The following is a 14,327-nucleotide window of genomic DNA, read 5'->3' on the forward strand; positions in this document are numbered from 1 at the left end:
CAGAAGAAGCATAGATTTAAAAGGAATAAGTTTAGCAGAGTTCAAGAAGGAAGGATAGAAAAGTATAAGCAAAGAAAAGAATGTCAGATCATTGCAAGTGTTTTCATGTATGGGTTAATAGTATGATTATCCCTATGTGTAGCTGAGCTACAAAAAAGATAGATGATGAGGGAGCTTGAGGTGATGGCGTTTAAGGGGACATCAATGTGCATAATAATCCCCATTTAAGGGATTTCAGTGGGGAGGAATATTATGAACTAGTTTTTAAAATTAAAATATTTTATTTAAGATACTGAATTCCAATGAATTCATTCAGATCAGTTCAGTAATGAAGAGAGCCATATACACTCAGGGAGAGGACTGTGGGAACAGTGTGGACCACAACATAGTATTTTCACTCTTTCTGTTGTTTGCTTGTATTTTGTTTTCCTTCTCAGGTTTTTAATTTTTCTTTCTAGATCCTATTTTTCTTGTGCAGCAAGATAACTGTATGGAAGTGTATACATACATTAGATTTAACATATATTTTAACATGTGTTGGAATATCTGCCATCTAGGGGAGGGTATGGGGAGAATGAGGGGAAAATTTGGAACAGAAGGTTTTGCAAAGGTCAGTTGCTGAAAAATTACCCTTGCATATGTTTTGTAAATAAAGAGTTATAATAAATAAATAAATAAATAAAATACTAAGTTCCAAATTTTGTCTCCCTCCAACTCTCTTCCTCAAGATGACAAGGGATCAGATAGATATAGTTTATGCTTATGCAATTATGTAAAACATTTCCATATTAGTATCTTGCACAAGAAGCCTCAAACAAAAGGGAAAAAAAAGAAAGTGAAAAATACCATGATTCAGTCTATACTCAATGTTAGTTCTCTGTCTGGAGGCAGATAGTATGCTTCATCATTAGTCTTTTAGGATTGTCTTGAATCATTATATTTCTGAGAAGAGCTAAGTCATTCATAGTTCATCAAACAATATTCTCCTAGTTCTGTTCACTTCACTATGCATCAGTTCATATAAGTCTTTCCAGGTTTTTCTAAAATCATCCTACTTATCATTTCTTATAGCACAATAATATTCCACTATAATCACATACAATAGCTTGTTCAGACATTCCCCAACTGATGGGCATCCTTTTGATTTCTAATTCTTAGATACCACAAATATAAGCCATATGCTATATTTTTGTACAAATAGGCCACTTTCCATTTCGGGGGATGTATTTGGCATATAGACCTAGCAGTGATATTGTTGGATCAAAGGGTGTGCAGTTTTATAGACTTTTGGGCATAATTCTAAATTATTCCCCAGAATGGTTGGATCAATTCACAATTCCACCAATAATGCATTACTATCCTTATTTTTCTACATTCCAAACAATATCCAACATTTCCCTGAATCAGTTCTTAAAATAGTTTTTTAAAAAGAAGCAGAGAATGAGTTGGGGAGTAGATAAATGCAACAAAGGTTTGGATGATGACCTACATGTTTGGAATGAAGCTGAACAATTGAGGGGTAGCTTTGCAGTAGTGGCAAAGAAAAAATCTGGAAGCAAAAGTGAAGAATACTAGTTACATCTACTTTTCATTTTGGCCTAGCATGTTGGAAGACAAGAGAAGAAGTACACCCAGCAAGAGAGAAGGTAGTAAGGGATGCAGTGTTTTACTGGGGAAGCCAAATTTCCATGAATGTAAGAAGACATAAAGAGCGCGAAAACAGCAAAATAGGGCCTAATTTTATTCCCCATGAAGAAGTCACTGTGCAAGAATCTTTTTTTACTTCAAAACTTTAAAAATATCTTTTTAAAGTTAATTATTCTCTGTCTAAATAATGTTTGTTCCTCTCCTGATCAATCTTATTTTCATATGTATTAATTAATCAATAAATGTCAACTTGATGCTTTGATATATCTTTGATGCTTAGTACTTTTTTCCTTCTGAGTTTTCTGTGAGCTTCCCTCCCCACCAACAACATAAAGCCTCAAATTGAACATAGTTCTTTTAAAAGGCTCAGATCAAGATGTAACCCAATGCAATTATGAAATTAAGTCACATTTTCTACATATATCATAAAATACTTTTAAGTATACCTATATTTTAAATTTTTAATCTTCACTAAGTCATGATTCACTTTATTATATAATTTTCAAAAAGGGAAATGAGTAATCTGGAAACTATAAGCCAGTAAGCTTGATTTTACTTTTGTCAAGATTCTAGAATGCATTATTTATGAGATGGTTAGTGAATAACTAGATAACACAATGATCATAGTGAGTCATTATGGCTTCAGGAAGAAGCCATCATGACAGGACAATTTTATTTCCTTTGTTGTTAGTTTAATTAAGCAGATTGGGAAATGATAAAAGATAGTTTACTTAAATTTTTAACAAAGCTTTTGGTTCAATCTCTTCTATCTTTTTTTTTTTTTTTTTTTTTTTGTAGAAAAGACAGGAAAATTTGAGCTGGCCCATAGCCTACTTGGATGGATTTTGAATTTAGAGTTCAGCTCATTAATTAACATTAATGGCTCAGTGTCAACTTAGAAGGTGGTAGAAGTGCTCAGGATTCTGTATTTAACATTTTCATCAACAATGCACAAATGACATCTTTGTAATTTTTAGGTAATGCTAAACTAAGTATCTGCCTTCATTTTAGTGTCTTTTCTCTATTGATTAGTTCCAATTTATCATGTCTGTACATAACTGTTTACATGTTGTCTCCCTCATTACTGTTAGCTTCTTCAGCACAGGGACTATCTTTTACTTTTCTTGGGCAAGAAATTTAATCCACTAGATGACATTCAGGTTCCAAAAAGGTCTTGACAGTCTAGAATATTGGGTTGAATTTAGTGAAAAAATGAGAAAGAGCAGTTGAGTGGTAAAGAGTCTCTCTGAAGTCAGAGGCATTGGGTTCAAATCTCCTCTGATGCTTATTATTTGTATTAAGCTTGGGAAACCAATTAACCTTGATGAGTTTCAGTCTCCTCTTCTATAAAATGATGGAGTAGACCAGATATTCCCATTCTTTTAGCCCTAAATCTATGACCCTATAAAGATGAAATGCCATAGGAAAAAGTAGAAATAATTTTTTTATACTAGAGTCCCAAAACTAGTAATATCAACAAAAGTAAAAATATTTTACAGTTACAACATACAGTCTATTGTTGTTATTGCTGTTCAGTTGTTTCAGTCATGTCTGACCCTTTATGATCCCATTTAGAGTTTTCTTGGCAAAGATACTGAAATAATTTGTCATTTTCTTCTCCAGCTCATTTTACAGATATGGAAACTGAGGCAAATAGAGTTTAAGTGACTTGCCTAACAGGTTACATAGCTGGTGTCTGAGATCAGATTTGAACTCTGATCTTTTTGACTCCAGGACCAGTGATCTAAACAATGCACCTAGTTGCCTCATGGCAGATGCAATTAGATGCAATTTATCTGAAAAAAGATCTGAGGTTGAATGGACTGAAAATTCAGTATAAGTTGACAATGCAGCATGGTAGCCTAAAAAGTTAATTAAATGTTGGGACACATTGAAAGAGATGGAACTTCAAAACAATAATGAGGCAGTAGTTCTTCTGTACTCTTGAAGGTCAGATCACATCTGGAGTAATATTTTCAGTCCTGGCACCATATTTTAGGAAGGAAATTTATAAGATGAAATCTTTCCAAAGGATAGCTACCAGAATGGTGAAGGCCTTAAGTCAATGCCATGTTTGAAAAGTTTAAAGGAACTGGGGATCCTTAGCCAAAAGAAGACTCAGGGGAGACATGATAGCTGCTTTTAAGTACCTGAGTTGCCCGTCACATGGAAGAGGAATTGATTGTTGTCAGGTCCCAGAGGAGGGAATTGGTAGCAAGTGATGGAAATTTCAAAGAGGCAGATTTAGACTTAATGTTCTGAAAAAAGCTTCCTAGCAATTAGAGCTATCCAAAAGTGGAATGGAGTGTTTCAGGAGGTAGTGTGTGTTTTTCATCCCTGGAGATGTTCACCTTCACAGGATATTATGATGAGGATTCTTTTTCTTTTAAGAATTAGAATAGAGAGCCACTTGAGGTCCCTTACAAGTTTATATTTTGTAACTTTCTTATATTAGATTTTTATATTTATTTTTGCCTCTCCAAGACAGTCATGTTGCTCTTGTTCTTAATAGAGTTGATTCTTCTTGCTTTTTACCATATAGTCAATTTCTCAAGGTCATTTTTGCGTTCTGAGTTTACCTTTAAGATTAATAATTACATTACCTTTATACCCTTAAATTACCATTAACCCTTATAAAATACTGTGACATATATATATGAATTTTATGATCGTTCTTCAATTCTAGTCAACAGGTCTTTAATGAGTGTTTAGTCTGGTCAGATTTAGGTGACAGTCTCTGGCCTGAAAAAGTTTACAGTGTGTATGTGTTTGTATGCATACACACATGTATATGAAAGGAAGATGTGGAGTGTGGAGATGGAAATAAGAAGTGTGCAGAAATACCTACAATTTAAGTAGAGATTGAAAGCATATATTAGAGATGCAAGATACTATGAATGCTTATTTTCCATCATCCAAAACATTAGGTTCAGGAAAATGCTGCTAGGATCTTAGGCTTAGAGATAAGATATAGAGTCAAAATATTGAAATATGTTTAATGTGATTGAACATGTATAACCTATATTAGATTATTTGCCATCTTGGGGAGGTGGGATTAGTGGGAGGGAGGAAGAAAAACTTGAAACTCAAAAACTTTAAAAATGAACGTTGAAAACTAACTTTACATGTAATTAGAAAATAATAAAATGCTATTTACTAAAAAAAATTGGATATATACTCACACCTCTTCATTTTAATAACATTTTATTGATACAACATATTCCTTACAGCACTCAATTTTCTTACTGTATCCTTTTTTTCTTCCTCTCTTTTTAAAGAATACATATTTTTAAAGAAAAGAAAAAGAGAAAAGAAAGTCAACAAAACCAAATAATATGCTAAAAAATGGACATTAAATGCAATATATACACCCATGGAATATCCTACTTTTCCAAAAAAGTTTGAGGTAGTATCTCTTCAGATTTCTTCTTTGGAGCCAACTTTATTCTTTCTAATTTTTCAACATTATTTTGATCAATTTGTATTAATCCCATAATTTAGAAAAATGAAGATTCTGAGGCTTGAAAAGTAAAATTATTTGTACAAGGTCACATAACTTAGAAGTAGGAGAGCCAGAATTTAAACCAAGTCCTCTGACTCCCAACCTTGTGCTCTTTTATTATATTATACTACTTCTACAAAATGAGTACTTTACTCTTTAAAATACATTTACATATAAGTGAGACTTCCTTCAAACATATCTGAAAGACTTATGTATGTGCTATATGTTCATATATGCATAGATCTGCTTCCCCCCATCCCCTATAGACTAGGATTGAAAAAAAAAAGAACATAAAAGTAGAAAATAAGAAGTCAGTGCCAAAAAAAAGGGACAAAAGTTATGGCTCAGTAGTTTGAAATGAATGAAAAGGAATAACAAAAATAGAGCTTATTTGTCCTAGATATATCTTTCACTGATATTTGCTCAAGGAGCTGGGCACTTGAGAATTTCGTGAGAGGTACATCATAGGACATGGGATTGAAAGGAAACATATAGTAGTCATTCTGGAAGGAATCCCTTTAAATAGAGTAATTTAGGAATACAAGGCTCAAAGATGATGATCTTGGTCCTAGGACTATATACTCCAGGGAAGAGGTCTTGCATATAGCAGTCTATAGTAACAGGGCAGAAAATGGAACTATATTAATTCAGTCATTCAACAGGCATGAATTTAGTGCTTCAAGAAGGACAGAACCAAATATTAAAACACGGTAGGAATTTTGGTCCAAGCTAAAACAACAGAGCAGGGGGAATGTGTCAAAGCAGAGGGAGAAAAGAGCAGAAAGAGAAATAGAAGATTGTGGCTGAAGACTCTTAAAGCTCTGAAATTTTCATTCTGTTTTCATTCCATTCACATTGCTACCATTTTAATTAAGTTCCTCATTTCCTCTTTTATTTATAGCTGTAATATCCTCTTAACTAGTCATCCTGTTTGAAATTGTTTCCTTCTCCAGTCTATCCTTTCTATTGATGCCAAAATAATATTTCTAAAATGGCAGGTCCAGATTTATCACTCCCTTACTTAAAAAACAACCAATGATTTACCAATGCCCATATGATGATCTTATACAATAGCTTGACAACCTAACTGCAGTTCATCCTCTCTGCTGTAGCCTATCTACTATTTTATATACTCCATGTTTCATTCAAAACAAACGATTAACTCTTCTCCTATCCTACATAGCTTGTCCTGAATTCTTCCACTTCTATGAATTTGTTGGTGTTTTTCTCAATGCCCAGGAGACTTCATGTTCTCTCTTCAAATTATTGAAATTTTTGGAGGAAAAAAAAAAGACTACAGGCACAGTTCAGGTGCTAATTATTTCATAATCATGAGCTGGGAGTAAATCTCAAATTTTTCTAAATTCCTTTGTATATATATATATATATTTTTACATCTGCCCTATATATTCCATCTTGTGCCATACTTATTTGAATATATATCATTTATTTTTTGAAACAGCTTTCATCAGTTAGCCAGTCAACTAGCATTTATGTAATTATCATAAAAACACCTACTATGTGCCAATTATTGTGCTAAGTACTGAAGATAACAAAAAAAAAAAAAAAAAAAAAAAAAAAAAAAAGGAAAAACAATCATTATTCTCCAGAAATTCACAGTCAGGGGAGAGGGAAAACAACATGCAAACAACTAAGTACAAACAATAAAACAAAAAATACACACACACACACACACACACACACACACATTAAGTTGGAGATTATAAACAGCATAAAAGGTCCCAGTATTGAGAGAGATGAAGAAACGCTTCTCATTGAAGAGCAGGTTTAAGCTGGGATTTAAAAGAAGTTAGGGAAAACAACAGGCAAGGATAAAGTTAAAGAATTCCAGGAATAGAGGACATGCAGCAAAAGTTCATGGAATTTGGAGATAAAGTATCTTAGTAAAGAACCAGGGCAGTGTCACTGGAACATGGAGTTTGGAGTGAATCACTTGAGGAAAAAGGTTATAAACGGCTTTGAATACCCCAAATGATAGAGAATCAATGGATTTTATTAGGTAGGAGATGACATATTCAGACCTATGATTAAGTAAGATTGATGAGGTTAGTGGCAGTTCAGAGAGTTGAAGTGTGAGAATCCCCTTCTGTTTAGCACATATTCAATGTGAAAGAATTCACAAACCCTAAATATTAGTGGCAAAAAGGAAGTTTTATTGTTGGTACTGCAAAAGCCAGTTTGTTAGAAAGACTGACTTCTTCAGTGGCAGCGTCCTGGCAGAGAAATAAAGAGGGGTTATCACTGAGAAGAGAATGTCTTCCTAGTGGGCAGGAGTCCTGGCAGGCAGCTATGCTAAAGAGAGAGAGAGGTTCCTTGACAAGGTCTTGGACTAATTTTCAACTCAATAGAGGATTCAATAGAAGATACAGCTAGTCCCATCCAGATAATTGGTGGGACTTACTTATCTTGATTCCCTGAGGCACATCTCTCCCAAAGGAGAGTTTCTCAAGAGTTCACCCCATGAAAGCTTCTTCCCCAAAGTCAGAGAAGACAGTTTCAGAATTCCCCCATTAAGATCACTTTGACAACTGAATAGGGGATGAATTTGGGTAGGGAGAAACTTGTGGCAGGTAAAATAGCCAGTGATCTATTGTTAATAGTCCAGGTATGAGGTGAGGAAAGTTTGTATCAGGTGATACCAATGTCAGGGGAAAAAAGGGGTCACACAGATTTTTAAAGGTACCTGCTTCAGCAACAGATTAGATATTGGGGATGAGAGAGATGAATTGATCCCTAGATTGTGAACCTATATGCTTAGGAAGATAGTGGCACCCTCAGTAGTAGTAGGGGAGATAGGAAGAAAGGAGGGTTTGGGGGGAGATATGGTTGGATATGTATAAGATGTCTACAAGTCAACTTTCAAGATGTTGGAGTTGTTGGAGATTAGAGATCCAACAAAGGACTTAAGAAGAAGTGGTTTAAAACAGAGTATTGCACAGAAATCTAAAAACAGAGAAAAAAGAGAAGATGATGATCGGCAGTGGCAAAGGCTGAAGATATCAAAAAAAGTGATGACTGAGAAATATATTAGATTTGGAAATTAGGATCTCATTGGTAATTCTGGAGAGAACAATTGTGCTTGACATTAGGGCAGAAGCTAGATTGTAGAGAGTTAAGATGATAGTGAAAGGAAGTGAAAGCATATATTGTAGATTGCCTTCTCAAATTTATCCACCAAAATCAGGGAGATACATGGGATGAATGGATCAAGGGATGGCTTTTTGAAGATTGGGAAGACATGGCCATGTTTTTAGGCAGTGTGAAACAGCCAGTAGATTGCGGATAAGTGAAAAGATAAGACATGAGAAAGGGGACAATCTGTTGAAGGAGGTGGATGAATGGAGTCACTTATGCATGAAGTTTTGTACATCAGTGTAGGAAATTCCCAGTGAGGAAACTCCATCTCAGAATGTAGTCACACATGATGGAGTTTTAATGTGTTAGCAAAGTACCCCTTGTGATTCCTTTATTAGGTCTGAACACCACTGTGACAGAGTTAAGAAGGGAACAATGAGATTAGCTAGCAAACAAATTAGCCTTGCCCCTGGGAGCTTGAAATATCTAACTAAGCCTTGGATGACTTTCAATAGTTTAAGAATAGGACAAATTCCAAGCTTGGAAACACCTTGTGGAAGAGACTAGAGGAAGGATTTTCTCCTCATACCCCAATCACACCAAACATAGAATATGGGGTTTAGGAGCAGAACCAGAAGTGCTCTTACCCACCTCTGACAAAATCCCAAACAAAACAATAAAGAGAGTATGTCAGTTTAAAAAATTTTAAAGAACAATTGAGAAAATAGAGGAAACAGATGTAGATACAGACAACCAGTCATTTGAAGACAGAAACAGAGGTCTGACCTTTAGATTCTCATCTTCAAGTTTCAAGTAAGATTATGGAATTATGGAATCTCAGAGGTGGAAAGGTCTTCTGAGGCAATCTGGTTTAACTCACATCTGACCAATGATCCCATCAAGAACATCTCTTCCAAAGGTATCACTCAATTTTTACTTGAAGATTTCTAGTGGAGAGGGAACCACCTTTTCCCTATTCTTCTTTGAGACAATTCTATTAAGTAGGAAGTTTTTTCTCCTTATATTAAGTTGAAATATACCTTTCTGCACCCTGCACCAAAGTAGAACAAATGAAATCTCTTTCTATCTAACAGCCTTTTAAATCTTTGAAGATGGATATCATGTCTCCCCTAAATTTTCTCTTCTCCAGACTAAACATCCCCTGTTGCTTCAACTCTACCTCCAGGGGTTTAGACCGCCTCTAGAGTCCTTTACCATCCTGACTGCCTTCTTTTCAATGTTCTTTAAATTATTTATAATCTCCCTAAGACTAGTAACCCGGTACTGAACACAATGCTCTGGATGTGGTAGGATGAGAGCGTGGAATAACAGGATTATTACTTTCCTCATCTTTACTGTTGTCTCTCTCTCTCTAGTATTAGTGGTTCTCACTATCTATAAGAGTGATTCTGCTTTTACAGCAAGGTTAGCCTCTGATCATCTACCTCCTAGGCATCTGGAAAAGGGAAGACTTTGTCCCTGAGTTTTTTCTCTGGAAGGTAATGTATATGGGCATAAACCAATTCCTTTGGTTTAGGAAATTTTTCTTCTCTAGAGACTCAATTACCATCTGAGGTGGGGTATGGACAGGGGTTTAAAAATATATACTTTGCAAATCTACTATTTTTCCTATTTATTTTTGTAAGAAACAAAAGGATAAAAGTTAAATCTTAGCATGAAGAAAAGTAGACCAAAGTAGGGTCTAAACTATGAGTGGCTTCTCCCCTGCTCTTCAGCAAAGTTTTCTATTTAAACATTGCTGTCTAAAAAACAAACACAGTCAGAAACAAAAGAAAGGATGCTGGCTTGGAAGAGGTAATAAACCAGCAGGCTCTTCAAAAAGTTCATCATAAGATTTAGTATTTGTAGGACCCACAATATTGTCAATAAACTAGACTTACTATTGTACAACACAGGAAAAAGCCATGTTCCTTGTTTATCCTGGGCTGCTGTTTCCTTTTAGCTTTGCTGTGGGAAAAAGAACTCAAACAATACTAAGCTTTTCCTTAATGAGATCCTGATTACATGGCTCCTAGATTAGATTTTACAGGAGCAAAGACTTCTCAAGGTCCCCTTTGGCAACCTTGACATACTGAGAAAATGAGTCTTCTGCACTATTCTTACCTCTAAGATCCACTTCTTCAAGCACACCTGTTTCCCCAGGTATTCACCTGAAGTGAACATTATCCTAGATGGGATGATACAAATCATAGGAATATAGATCTAGAGCTGTGTAACCCTGTCTTCCTCATTTTATAGATAAGGAAACTGAGGGATAGTGGAGTTAACCCCAAGAGCAGGCTGTTAAAAATGCATTTGCCCAAAGTCTTGCAAATTTCATCTAAAGAGACTTTAAACTGGAAGAAAGGGAGAGGAAAACAAAAAACAAAACAAAACAAAAAAAACTGCCAATGGCTATTTATCCATTTTGGGGAACAAGAATAGCAGTAGAGATACTAAGTACATTTTGATTCAGAGCAAAATCAATCAAAGGAGCTAGGGAACAAAACTCTTGAACCCATGATTTCTATATGCGAATACACAAGGTATCAGTAACAAGTTACTAAATAAGGGATCCTCAAGAAAGTGGGCAAAATTGCCCTTATTGGCACATCCCTAGGATTTGGTGCAGCGTGAATTGGAATATTGTTCTAAAAGAAGAGTTCTTAAATTGGGGACCACAAAGTTATTTTATTTTTAAAATTTATAAGTATGTTTCAATTATTTTTAAAATCCTATGCATTTTAACATATGAATTTAAAACTGTTTTTTTTTTATCAGAAAGGTTCCAGAGACTGTCAGATTTCCAAAGAGAACACAAAAAAGTCTAAAATTCCATCCTCTAAGGTCAATCTTATTCAAATGGAGCAAGACAAGTAAGATGACAGTGAGACAGAATGACACTGTATATTAAGAAAATATACGCATGTGTAGATAGCCTGGAGTAGCTGACAGAATCAAGAACACTTGGATTCATCATCCTTCTTTGTAAGATTTTACAAATGAGTGTATATTTTAATCTGACCTTTTGGCAACCATCTCTCTCCATTTAGCTCATAAGTCACATTTTTGCTGAATAAGGTTTTTTTTTCTGAACTTTTCGTCTCTTCTTTGTTGTAGCATTTAATACACGTTGATTTAACTTCTGGGGGAAAGTATCATAGAAAAATCCTATTTAAATGGAGGTAATTATATCTATACAGAAGTGCCATCTCTTTCATCGATCTACATCTTTTACAGATTGGGTAAGTAAAAGTCAGAGAAATTAAATTATGTCTTTACGATTATCCAATCAGCAAGTGGAAAATCAGGAATAAAGCCTGGGACCCTAGTTCAATGTTTATTTTTGTTTGTTTTTGATTTAAAAAAACAAAAACAGCTCTCTCATCTAGAGAACTTAATAAATCAGTTCTTGGAGTCAAAAAAAGGATGCTTAGTCATAGATGTGCATTCTAACCAGGATCTTCTAGGCTTGGTATGCCTTCTCTTCTTGAGGCCTCTGAAAATCCTTCTTAGCTTTGTGGTCACCACTATAGGCTGAAGCCCTAAATTCTCAATGACTGTATTCAAATTTTAAAAGATTTCAACCCACACTTACTATTTATTCCTATTTAGTTTTATGCTTTTATTTCCATATTTCCAAAAGCAAGCACTGACTTAATAACTATGTCTTCAACTGGGAAAAATTCCTCCATTCAATGCCTGTGGGCAGAATATACATAAACTGAATAGAATCAAGGTAGAAAAATTCATTATTTTAAATTAGATCCAATAATTTTAATTATGTTGTTAATATTTACAGAGCAATAATAGCAAAATATTTTCCTTTTGAGTGTTTGTTTTTGGCAATAGCTGAAATCATTTAGTGAAGCTCAGAGATCTTTCTATTATTGTTCCAAGAGATATATTATATTTTAATTGCTGGTATTAACCAGTCCCTTTTGAAGTGACTATTGGGGGAAATCTGCTTTTTAAAGTATCAGAAAGATCAGAATCTGGTTATTCAGGCCTTTACATATTATTTGATTAACATAAAAAAGAATAGATGGAATTCCCTCCTTTATCCATCAATGTGTGGTACAGGGACCTTTAACCTTTTGCTCTCAAGACAGTTCATAAGCAAAAGTCTCACTTGTAGCTGTTAGACTGGGTCCTATTCATTACATTCTGGCTAAATCTATGGTGTATCCCTGAGACACAGTTGGACATTATTCCAGAGCAGCTGTGGTTCAGTATTATAGTTGAGCCATCAACTGAGTGAATCTGAAGTTGTTGATTTGGTATGGCAGGAGTCATGGAAATGAGAAATTGCAATTATTTACTTTATATTTTATTAAATGTTAGTTAAAGATAGTGATTTCAATTTTCCCACAGTGCCTCTAAGAATAGAAAAGGATTCTAGCCATTGTTGCTCATCTCCAAATTCCTCCTCTCATCATTCATTCACAAAGCTTTGTTCACTTTTATCCCATGTGCTGTTCTTCCAGAAGTTTATAAATGGACTTTTTTATTATTTATATTAAAAATGCTTGGGGCTCTGGCTTTCTCATTTATCTGCCTGGCAAGAAGTAAGGAACATTGGCTGACCTCAAAAAAAAAATTAAAAAATAAAAGCAGAGCATGTTTGGGTGGAGAGAAGATCTGGGGTGCTAGAGAAGACAAAGGAAAAGCTCTCTAAGGCTGCTGCTACTCTACATAAGAGACAACAACCATTATACAGTGTTCTAGGTTTACTGGGTTCAAATACTGCCTCCTATACTCAATCTTTCTCGACCTTTTTGTGATCTTAGGCAAATTACAACCTCCCAGGGTCTCATTTTTTTCATCTACTAAATTAAATGGATTGGATCAGATGACTTCTCAGATTCCTTCTGGATCTACATTTATGATCTTAAGATCCACATAGCCTTCATTTGGGAAAACAGTTCCAGTGGAGAAGGGACCAGCCATCTTTACCAACTGCCAGCCTATCCCCATTCCCAGGGCAAAGGAATGTGTGTGTAAATGTATTCAGTCTTACTATGTTTCCCAACGTTTAACCCCATATCAACATGTGCTTATTGGATAATTCTGCCTTGATTCCCATAATCACCTCAAATTCAGTTCATACAAAATTAATTCATCTCCTCTGGAAAACAAAATCAACACAAAAAGCCTTCCATAGTTCTTATACTTAGCTACTAAGCTTCATAATTTTTAAAATCATTTTTTAATTCTTCCTTCTCCTAATATTCCATGTCTAATCAATTCCCCAAACTTGCCAAGTCTACTTCCATAACATATATCTCCCTTGATCATGTGTCACCACCTTTAATTCAAAACTCCTTCCACTTCTAGTTTGGACTATTGTAACATCCCAGTTTTTCCTCTCTCCAATCCATTCTCTCCATGATTGCCAAAATAATCTTCCTAATGCATAGGTCTCATCACATCTCTCTTGCTCAAGATTCTTCAGATGTTCCCTACTACCTTTTGGATAATATCCTTACCAGTCTGATCTGGGATACCTTTCCTGGCTGATTTTTTACATTTACATATTTAATGCATACATTCTGTATTTCAGCCAAATTAGACTTCTTGCTTTTCCTAAAACTCCACATTGTAATTTCACCTTGCTGCCTTCGTACAGACTTTTTGACTCAAAATGAATTCCTCTTCTGACATTCATACTTAGAACTGTTGCCTTCTTTCTAAATTCAGTTTATTTACCACCTCCTCCTGGAATTATTTCCTAAACCCTTCTCTCAAAATAATCATGTAATGATTCATTTGTTTACATGTAATCCCCTTCCCTGACTCAATAGAATGTAAGTTAATTGAGGGTAGGGACTGTTTTTCCTTTTCTCTTTGTATCCCAGCATGTAGCATTCTTATTTAACATATAATTCACAAATGCTTTTTAGGTGGCAATGGACTGAGTTGGTTGAGAAATCTGCAGGCAATTGAGGCCCAATAATGATACTAAAATCTGGAGTTTAAGATTCAGAAGCAGCTATGAAAACTATGAAAGCATTTTATCTGGGCAAAATTCCCAATGAAGTCAATAATGGGCACTCTTTGGGCAGGAAAACAATTCCTTGCA

The 14,327-nt window shown here is 34.9% G+C and overlaps 1 protein-coding gene and 1 long non-coding RNA gene across 3 annotated transcripts in view; one reads left to right on the forward strand and one right to left on the reverse strand.

Moving 5' to 3' along the window:
• The window catches only part of ADGRV1 (adhesion G protein-coupled receptor V1), a 710,827-nt gene that overhangs the window by 200,227 nt on the left and 496,273 nt on the right, over nt 1–14,327 (reverse strand). The window lies entirely within an intron of this gene.
• The window catches only part of LOC141550951 (uncharacterized), a 33,143-nt gene that overhangs the window by 14,561 nt on the left and 4,255 nt on the right, over nt 1–14,327 (forward strand). Inside the window, exons 3-4 of the long non-coding RNA XR_012484737.1 lie at nt 11,027–11,233; nt 11,366–11,490. This is a non-coding gene — a long non-coding RNA (uncharacterized LOC141550951). The remainder of the gene's footprint in view (nt 1–11,026; nt 11,234–11,365; nt 11,491–14,327) is intronic.

Source organism: Sminthopsis crassicaudata, chromosome 1, assembly GCF_048593235.1.
Source record: "Sminthopsis crassicaudata isolate SCR6 chromosome 1, ASM4859323v1, whole genome shotgun sequence".
In the NCBI taxonomy this organism is placed as follows: Eukaryota; Metazoa; Chordata; class Mammalia; order Dasyuromorphia; family Dasyuridae; genus Sminthopsis; species Sminthopsis crassicaudata.